Source organism: Coregonus clupeaformis, unplaced genomic scaffold (assembly GCF_020615455.1).
Source record: "Coregonus clupeaformis isolate EN_2021a unplaced genomic scaffold, ASM2061545v1 scaf0557, whole genome shotgun sequence".
In the NCBI taxonomy this organism is placed as follows: domain Eukaryota; kingdom Metazoa; phylum Chordata; class Actinopteri; order Salmoniformes; family Salmonidae; genus Coregonus; species Coregonus clupeaformis.
The window spans coordinates 68416-84247 of record NW_025534012.1 but is presented as its reverse complement, the minus strand read 5'-3'; the positions used below and the strand labels follow the sequence as shown (position 1 = coordinate 84247).

General features: G+C 48.2%; 1 long non-coding RNA gene across 1 annotated transcript in view; it reads right to left on the bottom strand.

Moving 5' to 3' along the window:
• Positions 1 to 2007: 2007 nt before the first annotated feature.
• LOC123485064 overlaps positions 2008 to 15832 on the bottom strand; it is a 40271-nt gene continuing 26446 nt past the window's right edge. The window contains exons 2-3 of the long non-coding RNA XR_006658847.1: positions 12591 to 12699; positions 2008 to 2049 (exon numbers count right to left, since the gene is read on the bottom strand). This is a non-coding gene — a long non-coding RNA (uncharacterized LOC123485064). The remainder of the gene's footprint in view (positions 2050 to 12590; positions 12700 to 15832) is intronic.

Here is a 15832-nt window from a genome sequence, read left to right as displayed (position 1 = left end):
TGCGGGGAAGACGACGGTCTAATTATCCCGGAGGCAAGAGAGTCATTAATGTAGTCCTCCATGGCCTTTCTTTCCGGGGCTGACAGTGAATACAGACGACCCTTGGGAGGTGCTGTGCCAGGCAGGAGATCAATCGCGCAGTCATAGGGTCTGTGTGGGGGTAGAGATGTCGCCTTGGATTTGTTGAACACCTCTTTCAGGCTGTGGTAACAGGCCGGAACATTGGATATGTCGGAGGTAGCGCTAGATCCTTCCCGGTGAACGGGCAGGGTGGCCCCCTTAAACAGGTCTGGTGACAACTCCTTCCCCACTCACGGACTGTTCCTGTCTCCCAGTCGATGTGGGGGGTTGTGCTGACGGAGCCACGGGTATCCAAGAATGAGTGGTTGGCCAGGTGAGTGTAGGAGGTGAAACTGGATGGACTCCTGGTGGTTTCCTGACAGCAGGATTGTCACAGGGGCGGAGATATGAGTGACAGTGCCAAGATGATGCCCATCCAGGGCTCGTGCAGGAATGGGTTGTGTCAGTTGATGATGGTTCACGCCCAGTTGCTGTGCAAGCTCAGGGTCCATGATGTTTGCTTCGGCTCCGGGAATCCACAAGGGCGGCCAATGTATGAGTCTTGTCAGAAAGCTGAAGGCGGAGATGAAGCAGGGTCTTTCGGATGGAGGGAGACTGAAGGCTTGTTGAGCTCACCCGGATCTCCCCTACACCTGGTGAGCTGCGGCTTTTGCCGGACAAGTAGCGACACGGTGATTCTCGCCACCACAGTAGAGGCAAAGGTTGGAGCTTAGACGGCGCCCGACGCTCCTCGGGAGTCAGAGAGGCACGGCCAATCTCCATGGGCTCAGGCTGATTGAGTTGGCTATGGGACTTGACAGGCAGGGGCTGACAGAAGCGGTATCGACCCGAGTACGGATGGCAGGTTGACTGAGACGGCCCTTCTCCCTCCTCCGGGTCTGTATACGGCGGTCAATGCGAACGGCAAGGTCAATGGCGGCATCAAGCGTTGAGGGCGGGTCATGGGAACAAGCTCGTGCCTGATATAGTCCGCCAGGCTATGGAGGAAGGCTTGCACCAGTGCCTCTGGGTTAAACGAGCTTTGACTGGCCAGAGTACGAAAGTCAATGGAGAAGTCTGCCACTGTCCGATTGCCCTGACGGATGGTGAGCAGAGCTTGTGACGCTTCGGCTGTTGGCGAGCCTAGGTCAAAGACCTTTAACATCTCCTCCTCAAAGGCACTGAAGGAGGCACAGGCTGGGGTTTGCCGGTCGAATTCCGCCGTTCCCCACAACCGAGCTCGACCGGTGAGATGTGTGATGACATACCCCACCTTGGCTCCCTCTGTTGAGAAAGTCCTGGGCTGTGAGTGCAAACTGGATTCGGCAGCTGCTCAAGAATGGTCTTACTTGCTTCTGGTTGCCATCAAAGCGTTCCGGTTCCCAATCCTTGGTTCAGGAGCGTGGGGATCTGGATGGCGGCACTGCCGGGCCTGCAGCATTGGGACCTCCAGCGGAGGGATGAAGGAGTATCGGTGGTACAGGAACAAAAGGACCAGGGGGGTGCAGGTGGAGTAGCCGGGCTTGAGAGTAGTTGCAGGGCTTGGGCTAGCTGTTGTTGCTGCAGTTGGAACTGTTGTTGCTGCTGGTTGAATAGCTGGAGAAGGGAAGCGATGTCGCCAGCCATCCGATTTATGTCTCCCTCAGAGCGTTCCAGTCGCTGTAGGGCAGTCCTCTCTGGCTCTTCCTCCATCGTGGTCGGGGAGTGCGCTGGGTCCATGATGGTCAGATCGTTCTGTCACGAGCAGAAGAGGACCCAAGAGCGCAAGTTCAAATTCAGAGTTCTTTATTCAAGGTTACAGGCGGGAAGAGGAGTCCCAGGGGTGTCAGGGGTCTTTCAGGGTCCTCCTGTGGGTACCTGTGCTCGGGGTCACCAAATGTCCGGGGGTGTCCAGTCCAAGTGCTTAGTGTGTGTGTTCCCAGTGATGGAGCGGCGTATCGGGCTGAGGGTGGTGAAACGTCTGGGCACGCTCATCTGGTGGTCGGAGACCTGGGGGAACACACACACACAACAGCAATATGAATGGCAGGCAGAAGTACAGATCAGGGCTGGGCAAATATCGTGGTGAGAGACAGAAGGCAGAAACGAGTTACCGGAGGGGCTGAAGATCGGAGAGTAGTCGAGGTCCAGAAGGCAGGTTGGGATAGACGGGGCAGTAGAACAAGGAGGCAGTCAAGAAAGGATCGGTATCACAAACAGGAGTCAGAGCGCAGACAGGCAGGTTACTGGTCCGGGTTTGAAGACGATCTGACAGGGCTTGGCTGAAAAACAGGGCTTGATATACTGGGAGAGGTAGTGGGGAAATGCAGTTCAGCTGGCAGAGTAATTAGAACAGAGTGAGGCAAGGTGAGGATGGTGAGTGGGAAATGCAGTGCAGCTGGCCAGGTAACAAGAGCAGAGCAGGGCAGGTGGAGCTAGTTAGGCTGAGTAGAGAGAGGGAGGTGAGCAGAGTGGAAGATAATTGAATGCAATTAATGTTGCTACCAGGGAGAGAGAGAGTGCTCATGACAATAGTATGGAACCCAGCTCTGCCCTGAAACACAACACAGAGACAAACAGGATGTCACGACCGTCTGAAGGAGGAGACCAATGCGCAGCGTACGAGTGAACATGATGACTTTATTAACTTAAAGCAACCACGAAGAAAACAACAAATGACGATCCGTGAAGTTCTATACTGAATACTACTAACAGCAACAAAGAAACAATAACCCACAACACAAAGGAGAAAACACACAGAATATATATGGCTCCCAATCAGAGATAATGAGCCGACAGCTGACACTCGTTACCTCCGATTGGGAGTCATCACCAATCACCACCTGACACAAACAAAATGAAACTCACCCCATCCCCAACACCACCAAATGAAATACACCCAAACACATGAAAATGAACAACCCTGGCTCAATATAACGTCCATAGAGCCAGAGTGTCACAGTACCCCCTCAAAGGTGCTGAACTCCGCACCAACATCAGGACTAGGGAGGGTCTGGGTGGGCGTCTGTCCACTGGTGGCGGCTCTGGCCCCGGGTCGGTGATCCCCACCCCACCACAGTCACAACCTGCCGGTAGCTCTCAATGACCACCCTCCACCTAACCCCACCTGGACTAAGGGGCAACCCCGGACTAAGGGGCAGCATCGGCCTAAGGGGCAGCACCGGGATAAGGGGCAGCACCGGGCTAAGGGGACAGCACCGACTACGGGGCAGCACCGATTCACGGGGCAGTACGGGGCTAAGGGGCAGTACCGGGCTAAGGGGCAGCACCGACTCAGGGCAGCACCGGACTCAGGGCAGCACCGGACTCAGGGGCAGCACCGACTCAGGGGCAGCACCGAACTCAGGGGCAGCACCGACTAAGGGGCAGCACCGGCTAAGGGCGTACCTGACTAGATGGCGGATCCTGGCTGGCTGGCTCTGGCGGATCCGGCGGCGGCTCTGGGCTGATCCTGGCGGGACGGCTCTGCCGGATCCTGGCGGGACGGCTCTGGCGGATCCTGGCTAGACGCTCTGGCGGATCCGGCTAGCGGCTCTGCGGATCCTGGCTGGCTGACGGATTCTGGCGGATCCTGTGACGGATCTGGCTGCTCACGGCTGGCTGACGGATCTGGCTGCTGCGGCTGGACGGATCTGCTGCTCATGGCTGGCTGACGATCTGGCCACTCATGGCGGGCGGGAGGCTCTGGCTGATCCCGTCTGGCGGAAGGCTCTGGCTGCTCCTGTCTACGGAAGGCTCTGGCTGCTCCTGTCTGACGGAAGGCTCTGGCTGATCCTGTCTGGCGGAAGGCTCTGGCTGATCCTGTCTGGCTGGAAGGCTCTGGCTGATCCTGTCTCGGAAGGCTCTGGCTGATCCTGTCTGGCTGTGAGAGCTCTAGCGCTCCGGTCTGGCTCGACGGCTCTGAAGGCTCTAGCAGACGGGCGGCTTTGTAGGCTCGGTACAGACGGGCAGTTCAGGCGGGCGCTTGGGCAGACGGACAGTTCAGACGGCGTTGGGCAGACGGGCAGTTCAGGCGGGCCGTTGGGCAGACGGGCAGTTCAGACGGCGTTGGGCAGACGGGCAAAGTTCAGGCGCCGTTGGGCAGAACGGGCAGTTCAGGGAGACGGCGTTGGGCAGACGGGGCAGTTCAGACGGCGTTGGGCAGACGGGCAGTTCAGGCCGGCTGGCGACGCACATCGTGGACCTGGTGCGTGGAGTAGGAACAGGCCGACCGCACCGGGAACACCCACCACTGGCCTTAACCGGGGGATCAAGAACGGATCGGACCAGACTGGGAACACACTTCAGCTCTCTTCGCGTGCCACAACAACTTTCCCTCTCTACTCGCCAATGGCTCCGTAATCCGAGAGCCCTCTCTCCTTTTCTCCCTGTGGCAGCCTCCTGCTGCCCAGGCGCCCAAGCCATGCCCCCCAAAAATGTTTTGGGGAGTAACCCACGGCTTCCAGCCTCGACTCCGCGCTTCCTCTTCATACCACCTCCTCTCGGCTGCAGCTGCCTCCCACGCTCTTCACGAGGGCGGTGATATTCCTCCTCGGACCACCTCCTCTCGGCTGCAGCTGCCTCCAGCTCTTCCACGAGGGCGATGATGTTCCTCCGGTTGTGCCCAAGGACCCTTTCCAGCCCGAATCTTCCTCCCCATGTCCAAAAGTCCTTAGAGGCATCCATAACTCCTGTCCAGACCCCTTGTACTCCTGGACGCGCTGCTTGGTCCCTTTTTTGGTGGGTTATTCTGTCACTTGACCGTCTGAAGGAGGAGACCAATGCGCAGCGTTGCGAGTGAACATGATGACTTTATTAACTTAAAGCAACTACGAAGAAAACAACAAATGACGAATCCGTGAAGTTCTATACTGAATACTACTAACAGCAACAAAGAAACAAACCCACAACACAAAAGGGAGAAAACACAGAATATATAGGCTCCCAATCAGAGATAATCAGAGTCGACAGCTGACACTCAGTTACCTCCGATTGGGAGTCATCAACACAATCACCACCTGACACAAACAAAATGAAACTCACCCATCCCCAACACCACCAAATGAAATACACCAAACACATGAAAATGAACAACCCTGGCTCAATATAAACGTCCATAGAGCCAGAGTGCACACAGGAAAAGCACTCCCACATGCTGCTGTTTATTCAGCAACAATTCACAACCAACCAGTGAGCGTTTAATCAGTAACGTGGAACACTTGATTATTGACCCTCCCCGTGGAGTATTATAAATGTTCTATTTGCTTTTGCTTTTTTTGTCAATTATCTCTAACCATGAATACACGGCTGCACGGATAAAATACAATATTGGCAAAAAATAGGGAGAGGTTGCAGAAACAACGGTATTCTGAGCTGCTTACTCACTAACGGGTTAGGGTGTGTTGATGCGTTTGACCTTATGATGTATTGTATTGTTTCATGTCTGATTCATAAACACACCCGTTCCTCTCTTGATACATCGTCGTACGCATGTGCCTGATGTCACGGATGGAAAGACAGACAGTAGGGTTGCAAAATGTTGATACATTTCCCCAAATTTCCAGTTTGCATCCCAACTAGGTTTTCTGGAAGTCTGGGAATTTTGAAAAAGTTACTGCAACTCAAATAGACAAAAACCTATATAATTTCACAAATGGAAACCCACACCATAGCTTTGAAGGGCCAGTCTGCAGTTCAAACAACAACAAAGCGGTCACCCTAACCTCATGAGGCAGAAACATGTATACATTATATCAATAGGTATATATCTATAATTTAAAAGTCCAAAAATGGATGTACAAATCGCAGATTGCCCCTTTAATAATTTTTAGGTCTGGCCCCATCCATGGTGCATGCATGGCTAACATGTACAATGAGAAGTAACAGGGCATGAGGGAGCAGAAGAGTGACTCTGATGGGGCTGGATCCTGACCTATATTAGGGCTAATTGCTGGGCTGTGGGCAGGCAGAGGCAGCAGACACAGAAGGGCATCATTCTGATACAATATACTGCATCACTGCATAATTGCATGACTAAGAGCAGTCTCATCTGCAGCAGGCAGACTTTAAAACGATAAAAATACATATACACAGAGAGTCCACCCAGCAACACAGATCTCTTATGTAATGTAATGCAGAGAGTGCCCTAGTTAGGCTACAGCTCGCCCTGCGCCCTTCCTTTAGAGAGATAACCCTGCGTGGGGTTATTAAATGGTTAAACCCAACTGACGTCCTGTATAAAGTCTATTGGAGTTAATTGGATCAATAAAGCTGGATATCTTCTTTCATATGCACAGTAGGCACTATTCCACTTGACAGTAGTGCATCTTCATACCAGCAGGTCAACATAACCAACACTATCCTCCAATTACATGTTGCTTATGAACATAAACGCATAATACGTATGTCACATATGTCATTTGTAATACTGTAAAGATTCAGTCTATACCTTTCAAACAGCTTTGACCCAGATTGGCCCATGTATCTGTTGGCTATTTCCCCAAACACAGGCTTCATTGTGGAGGAAACATATGTCGAGTCACTACCATCTCTCTATATATCCTATAAATCACCCAAAACAGAGATGGATGCCTCTTTTTGTGAGCCGGGGGTCATGTAATCCATCGAGTGAAGAGTAGATGAGGTAAATATTTAGCCGCAGCTCCTCTGTAGACAGGTAACACATGGTGTTTTGACTCTGGAAGGTTTTGAAATGTGCTTGTCTGGGTTGAGAAGTTTGACCTACTAGCCCTACACAGCAGATGTGTGTGTCTTGTGCAGGAACCCCAAGATAATGCTGTAAGGGCATACATCTTATTCATATCTCAATCAACACAGTGAGAAAAACAAGTGCTTCAATGGAACTTGTAACTAACTATAATTTCACCACTGGAAACCTTTAGACGAAGTTATAGATACCCATTGTCTAACTAACCAGTGACCAGATACAGGTACATTCTGATTCGAGCTGGAAACTGGAACATGAATGCTGGGCCTGTCACCAGACGGAATGTCTTTCTTGTTTTCGCAGATGCCTGGGAAAATAAATGTATCGTGGAGGCTCATATCCTCTCAGGAAAGGGAGTGTTTACAAGCTTTAGTGAGTTTCTCTGCCAGGGCCACGAGGGCTCTGGAACCCTGGCTGGGATTATCCATATCCCTCCTCACCAGGGCAGGCCAGAGCCAGACATATCCCACCATAGTGCCCCCGTCCCTGCGCCAACGACTCCAGCCCGCTGGCCCCATTCTGCCACTAGCTCCACACTAACCCTCTACCAATGCTACAGGGCTCCTTCTGCTCCTCTCCTAGGGCAATGAAACATCATTCTGCCCCTATATACTCCAGCTGGTATTAGAACTGTTGGTAACACTTTCTATGTCACCGATATCTATAATGCATTACAAACCCTCACAATGAGTTATAATGCAGTCATAATGCAGCGCCAATATTTTAAGTGGGGGGGGGGGCATATATATATTTTTTTGGGGGGGATAAATACTCCAAACAGCTTACCAGACCGGTCGGAGGTGTCCGCATGGTCCTAAAGCACAACGTTGCCTCGTTTTGTATTACATTCCATGTCCCCAGTGAAAGTTGCACCCATGGACGTATGTAAGTGTTACGGAAATATCTAAGAACTAGTATGGTAGATGTATTGTTGCTGACGTGATTGTGCCTATAAGGCTAGTGGTCATAATATGAATCATTCTCCATGTGTACACTATGAAACAGCCACATCTAGTTCAAGCTGTCCCTTGAGAGAGAGAGACAATGCATTCATGACTAAATGAACAGACAAATATTGTTGAATATAATAGCGTGTGATTAATATGGCCCAGTATCAGCCTGGACAGTGAACCAGGCCAACACGTGTCCAATTAAAGCAATAAAAGCCATATCACAAATCTTCAAACGGTAATTGCACCGCCTGTTATTACATAGGGTGTCATAAAAGAGGCGCAATAATCAGGCACAAGATGTCCGTCTGAAGTGCTTTGAGGATATGATCATATCATGGTGAATGGAAGTGAAACACTTTTCAGTATAATTTCACATATCCCACCATAGTGCCCCCATCCCTGTGTAACGACTCAGCCCGCTGTTCCCATTCTGCCACTAGCGCCACACTAACCCTCTACCAATGCTACAGGGCTCCATCTGCCCCTCTACTAGGGCAATGAAACACGATTCTGTCCCTATATACAGTACCGTTCAAAAGTTTGGGGTCACTTAGAAATGTAATTGTTTTCCATGAAAACATACATGAAATGAGTTTGAATAGGAAATATAGCAAAATGCATTGGAAATGTAGTCATTGACAAGGTTAGAAATAATGATTTTTAATAGAAATAATAATTTTGTCCTTCAAACTTTGCTTTCGTCAAAGAATGCTCCATTTGCAGCAATTACAGCCTTGCAGACCTTTGGCATTCTAGTTGTCAATTTGTTGAGGTTCATCTGAAGAGATTTCACCCCATGCTTCCTGAAGCACCTCCCCACAAGTTGGATTGGCTTGATGGGCACTTCTTACGTACCATACGGTCAAGCCGCTCCCACAACAGCTCAATAGGGTTGGAGATCTGGTGACTGTGCTGGCCACTCCATTATAGACAGAATACCAGCTGAATGCTTCTTCCCTAAATAGTTATTGCATAGTTTGGAGCTGTGCTTTGGGTCATTGTCCTCTTGTAGGAGGAAATTGGCTCCAATCAAGTGCTGTCCACAGGGTATGGCATGGCGTTGCAAAATGGAGTGATAGCCTTCCTTCTTCAAGATCCCTTTTACCCTGGCCATTTTGATCCTGTAATCAAACCCACAATTGCTGATGCTCCACATACTCAACTAGTCTCAAGAAGGACAGTTTTTCAGCTGTGCTAACATAATTGCAAAAGGGTTTTCTAATGATCAATTAGCCTTTTAAAATGATTAACTTGGATTAGCAAACACAACGTGCCATTGGAACACAGGACTGATGGTTGCTGATAATGGGCCTCTGTACGCCTATGTAGATATTCCATTAAAAATCAGCCCGTTTCCAGCTACAATAGCCATTTACAACATTAACAATGTCTACACTGTATTTCTTAACAATTTGATGTTATTTTAATGGACAAAAAAATTGCTTTTCTTTCCAAAACATTTCTAAGTGTCGTCCGTCCGTCCGTCCCCCCCTCCCCCGTCCCCCCGTCCCCGTCCCCAGTGAAAGTTGCACCCATGGACGTATGTAAGCGTTATGGAAATGTCTAAGAACTAGTATGGTAGATGTATTGTTGCTGACGTGATTGTGCCTATAAGTCTACAAGTCTAGTAGTCATAATATGAATAATTCTCCATGTGTACACTATAAAATTAGCCACATCTAGTTCAAGCTGTCCCTTGAGAGAGAGAGAGAGAGAGAGAGAGAGAGGAGAGAGAGAGAGGGGAGAGGAGAGAGAGAGAGAGAGAGAGAGAGAGAGAGAGACAATGCATTCATGACTAAATGAACAGACAAATATTGTTGAATGTTATGGCGTCATGATTAATATGGCCCAGTATCAGCCTGGACAGTGAACCAGGCCAACACGTGTCCAATTAAAGCAATAAACGCCATATCACAAATCTTCAAACGGTAATTGCACCGCCTGTTATTACATAGGGTGTCATAAACGAGGCGCAATAATCAGGCACATGATGTCTCTCTGAAGCGCTTTGAGGATATGATCATATCATGGTGAATGAAAGTGAAACACTTTTCAGTATAATTTAATTACCACCATTTAATCAACATCTTAGACGTGAATTAGAGACTTTTTGATTTGATTCTCTTATGAAAATGACTTAAAACCAATCATTTCTGCGTCACATATTTCTGATACACATAAACCTGATTCCCTCTAGGTTGGGTGTCCAATAAATAATGCATTTGGCGAAAACCAAACACTGCATTCCACAGTAAGAACTCATACCAAAGGTCAAGCATGTTGGTGGTGGTGTGATGGTTTGGGGATGCTTTGCTGCCTCAGGACCTGGACAACTTGCCTTAATAGAAGGAACCATGAATTCTGCTCTGTATCAGAGAATTCTACAGGAGAATGTCAGACCATCCGTCTGTGAGCTGAAGCTGAAGCGCACTGGCTCATGCAGCAAGACAATGATCCAAAACACACAATCAAGTCTACATGAAAATTGCTAAAAAGCAACAAATTGGAAGTTTTGGAATGGCCTAGTCAAAGTCCAGACCTAATCCCATTTGAGATGTTGTGGCAGGACTTTAAACAAGCAGTTCAACAAAAAAAAAATGTATGTTCCCTTTATCTAATATTAGGTTTTGGTTGAAGATCTGCTAACATTCAGTATCACAAATATGCAAAAGTAGAGAAAATTAGAAAGGGGGCAAATACTTTTTCATAGCACTGTATTAGGTTATGAAATCCGACATTTTGGATATAATGTTTATGATACAGTATGTTAAAGAAAGACCCCACCCGCAAATTTCATCACCATAGCGCGTTTTCACCCACTCTGGGCAGAGTGGGTGGACACACTACACTAGGGCTAAACCAAGCCAGCTAAGCCAGGTTGTACTGTGCTGGCCTGGTTACACATCCACCATAGTTGCTGGAACCATGCTGGAAAGGACAATGTGAAAACAAAATACGCACGGAAGGCCATAATCGAGACCTACCACCACAGACAGACGTGCTTGTACTTGACATTCCAAAGGAGCACTTATTACTGGGTTCACCTTGAGTTAACCCTGACAAAAACAAGTTTCCACTCTCCAGTCTTGTGTGTCGCTCTAGACACCGAGGGATAGATAAGCCTGTCAATCTGTCGACACAAACACAGCCAGAGGAGGCTGCTTTTCCTCAAACCGTCTGACAGGGTATGTTTAGTGTATCAGACCTGGGTTCAAAGCCAAATAGTAGCTGTTTTGTTTTAAATACTTTAGCTGCACTTGATTGAGTTAACCTCAATGGAACCAATGGAGTAGTCCCAAAAGTGCAACTGCAAATCCTGCCCATCTGGCACTCAAAGTATTTGAAATTGAAAACAACCAATATTTGAACCCAGGTCTGGTTTGTACTTTCTCTAACCTGTGTGAGTTGTAGTGAAGGAGAGAAAAGAGACAGATACACAGAGAGAGACCGAGAGAGACAGAGAGAGATGGAGACACAGAGAGAGACGGAGACACAGAGAGAAACATTGACACAGAGAGAGATGGAGACACAGAGAGAGACAGAGAGAGACGGAGACACTGAGAGAGACGGTGACACAGAGAGACAGAGAGAGAGACACAGAGAGAGATGGAGACAGAGAGACAGAGAGAGACAGAGATACAGAGAGAGAGACACAGAGAGAGCGACAGAGAAAGCGACACATATAGAGATACACAGAGAGAGACGGAGACAGAGAGAGACAAAGAGAGAGAGAGAGACAGAGAGAGAGAGACAGAGACACAGAGAGAGACAGAGACACAGAGAGAGACAGAGACACATAGAGACACAGAGAGAGACAGAGACACATAGAGACACAGAGAGAGACAGAGAGAGAGACACAAAGAGAGACAGAGAAACACAGAGAGACAGAGACACACAGAGAGAGACAGACACAGAGAGAGAGACAGACACAGAGCGAGAGAGAGACACAGAGAGACAGAGAGCGATGGAGACACAGAGAGAGACGGAGTCACTGAGAGAGACAGAGAGACACAGAGAGAGACAGAGAGAGATGGAGACACAGAGAGAGACAGAGAGAGATGGAGACACAGAGAGAAAGACAGAGACACTGAGAGAGACAGAGAGAGACGGAGACACAGAGAGAGACAGAGAGAGACGGAGACACTGAGAGAGATGACGACACAGAGAGAGACAGAGAGAGACGGAGACACTGAGAGAGAGAGACAGAGAGAGATGGAGACACAGAGAGAAAGACAGAGACACTGAGAGAGACAGAGAGAGACGGAGACACAGAGAGAGACGGAGACACTGAGAGAGATGGCGACACAGAGAGAGACAGAGAGAGACGGAGACACTGAGAGAGACAAAGAGAGAGAAAGAGACACAGAGAGAGACAGAGACACAGAGAGAGACAGAGAGAGACGGAGACACAGAGAGAGAGACACAGAGAGAGCGGGGACACAGAGAGACGGAGACAGAGAGAGACAAAGAGATAGACAGAGACACAGAGAGAAACAGAGACACAGAGAGAGACAGAGAGAACGGAGACACAGTGAGAGAGACACAGAGAGAGAGACACAGAGAGAGCGAGAGAGAGACACACACAGAGAGACAGAGACACAGAGAGAGACAGAGACACACAGAGAGAGACAGACACAGTGAAAGAGACAGACACAGAGAGAGAGAGGCACAGAGAGACAGAGACACAGAGAGAGACAGACACACAGAGAGAGAGACACACAGAGAGAGACAGAGACACAGAGAGAGAGAAAGACACACAGAGAGACAGAGACACAGAGAGAGACAGAGACACACAGAGAGAGACAGACACAGAGAGAGAGACACACAGAGAGAGACAGAGACACAGACAGGAGCTTGCACCTTTGACTTACCACCAGGCTGCTGTCCAGCGACAGTCTCTTTAGCTGCTCCCTCCTCTCCAGATGTATGTTCATGGTCCTCCTCTCCCGCTGCAGCCCGCCGCCACAGCCCTGGGAGCCACTGTGGGAGGGGAGGGGTGGGGAGAGGGAGGGAGAAGAGGGGAGAAGCCAAAGATCACTATTTTGTACAGGAGAGACACTATCCTTGGTCCTCCGAGTTGGCTGGTGAGTACATCAGTAGTGAGGCTGTAGTAAGTTAGTAGAGCAATCACCTTAGTGATTAAAGAGCTCAGAGTCCATGTTATATTTTGCGTCTTTGAAGCTGAGAAGGCGGTACCGCCACGCTCCCTCTCTCTCTCTCTTTCTCGCTCTCTCTACCTCACCCTTTCTATCTCTCCCTCCTCTTTCCTGGCTTCCTGCCCTCTCTCTCTCTTTCCCTTCCCGCTTCTCTCTCTCTGTTATTTGTGCTGCCCGCCTGCTCGCTCTACTAACCTGATAGCAACCGGAAGTGTTGGAGAGAAGGAGAGGGAGAGCCTCTCTCCACTGATCATCCCTGAGTTGATATGTTTGCTGTCCCCCTCCCTCCCCCTTCTCCATGTTTTCATAGGCTTCTCCAAACAGAGCTGGGAACCAGCGCGACCTGGCCAATGGAGGCTAAGGGAGAAGATAAACACTTCACTTCACGCATACTACTCCTTTACAAAGAGCAGGCTCTGTGCCTCCGCTCGGCCCTGCCACAGAGTAAGGACACAACTTCCTCATCAGTGAAGCGCCCAGGTCAAAGGTCGCATAGTGACCGCCAAGGGTTAGGACCTTCTGTCATGACCGCTGTATAGTATGTCATGTATTGGCAGTGTGTGTGTGTGTGTGTTTTTTCGTTTTTACTATTCAAAGCCACTTAAAAAAACATTTCTCTTTTGATTCAATACAACTTACCTTGAGTCTGTGTAAATAGCTTTGGGTACTGAATACAATTCATCTCTTTTAGGGCTGAAATATTCCATGTTTACTTGCCTCACAGACTGTCTTCTAACCACATCCCCCTGGTCCTAAGGCCCTCTGTCTCTGGCTTGTCTGTTCCACCCTGTCTGAACTTCAATGTCTTGACTACACTTGGCAGTCAGTATGCTACTGACATCAAAATGATATGCTACATCCACTGTCGATCTCTCATTCACGTTACAGTCAATATACTGGTACTATCCAGATACATTCCAAACCCACACAAAAAATTGTTCATCTAAAACCCAATTACTACTCATTGGTCAATTCAACTCTTACCCCAACACTCAAAACTGGTTGAGATTACATCATTACAACCAAACTGGTTAAATGACGTCATTATATACATTTCAACAGTTTTCCGAGTTAGTCAGCCCATTTTTGCTGTTTTACATCTAAGCGTTGAGGGGGGGCTTGATCGCGGCGGCTCTGCAGGGTTACTCTGGTTATGCCACCACCACAGACGGTTCCTGTTCTTGTTATTTCCTCCCTAATATACTACATTCTGTTTTATGTCACTCAAACCTGGGTTAAATACTATTTGAAATCATTTCAAATACAAAACCTCCCTTCTGGCAGCTAAAGCAAATACCCAAAGTATCTGAAATTATTTCAAATAGTATTTGAACCCAGGTCTGATGCCTATGTGTGCCAGGACATTGCGTCAGCTGTAATTCTCATTCATGTTTGATTGCATTTCAGTTAGTGTCTTCTCTCTAGAATTGATTGGATTAAAGCAGCCCGCTTCCCCTGTCCGGACGCACAGATAGGGATTGTGGTAATCAGGCAAATGATTAAAATGGATTAAGTTTGAACTTGACTGCCCTAAATCGAAAAAAAGTCATAGATTAACCAGTCAAATGCAATTACCCGTTTAGCTTGAAATAGGGTAAACTCTAAGGGAGTCTGGAAAATAAACCAGAGAATACGTTTCCGCTGAGCAGTGAGAGCCTCTAATGGACCCTGCTGCTTATGCCAGTATTCATTTAAATTAATGGGGGCGTTTCACGCTCTGCAAGAGGTTGCGCTTCTAGCAGTCCCATGTAGCTCAGTTTAGAGCATGGCGTTTGCAACGCCGGGGTTTGGGTTTCGTTTCCCACGGGGGACCAGTATGAAAAAAGTATGCACTCACTAACTGTAAGTTGCTCTGGATACGAGCGTCTGCTAAATGACTAAAATTAAATGTAGTGTGCAGGTCTGTAAGGTTGTATAGAAACAGGTGGTCGATAGGAGTCTATTTAACCAAACACATTTGGAGTCAATATGAGAATGGGAAAGGTAGGAAACATGATGACGTACAATGACAAACTAATGGTTGAACAAAGCAAATACTCTCGATCTTAGATAACAGCAAAAGAAATATGTGCAACTGGCTAAAAGCAAAGGAGAGCAAATGCGCGAGCACGTATGTTTGTAGAGCAGTGTCTTATATCAGCAGCCAACTTGAAATACTACAATAACATGTAAATGCATGATGTGTTATTTTACAAAGCTTAAATTCAAATGTCCGTCGTGACGTCAATAAAAGACCAGAGTGGTTGGAAGTGTCCCCAATGCCTTTCCCTGTATAGAGCTCAAGATAACATTTAGTTTACAACGCAGGGTCGTGGGTTCGATTCCAGCTGTGGCCACCCATATGTAAAATGTATGCACGCACGACTGTAGGTTGCTTTGATAAAGTGTCTGCTAAAGGCATATATTGTTATATTATTTCGTATGTAACGAGGTGGTTCAGTGAACATACACTTGTGTGATGAGTACCTTTTCAGCGTGATTAGCACATTTGGGATAGTCCTGAAACTTAGTTATAGGCTTTAGCTCAGAGGGCTAACACGGTTTTGAGACCTGGGTTTGATACCCAGTCTATCCCTATCTGTAGAAGCTGACAGAGTCTCACTAGTCTGTTTATTGGTCAAGGGAACTCAGCATCATAAATAGGCCATAGAATACTAGGAACGGATTGCGTCTGTGATGATCTCTGGCCCGCTATCATCGTCAAATACAATCCCACAGGACCTCCCTATCCTCATCACACTATCTCCTCCCACACAACACCCCCTCCTTTCTCCAAATGATTTACACCAAACCCAATTACCACTATGTAAAACCAGTCTTCTGTTGGGGTGGCACAGAGACAACAAAAGACACACGTCTATCCATATTACCCCTTCCCAGCCAGTAAGACAGTAAGTCAGCCAGCCAGCCAGCCCGTCAGCTGGGTGGAATGACACAATCAAGGTCCATGACAATCC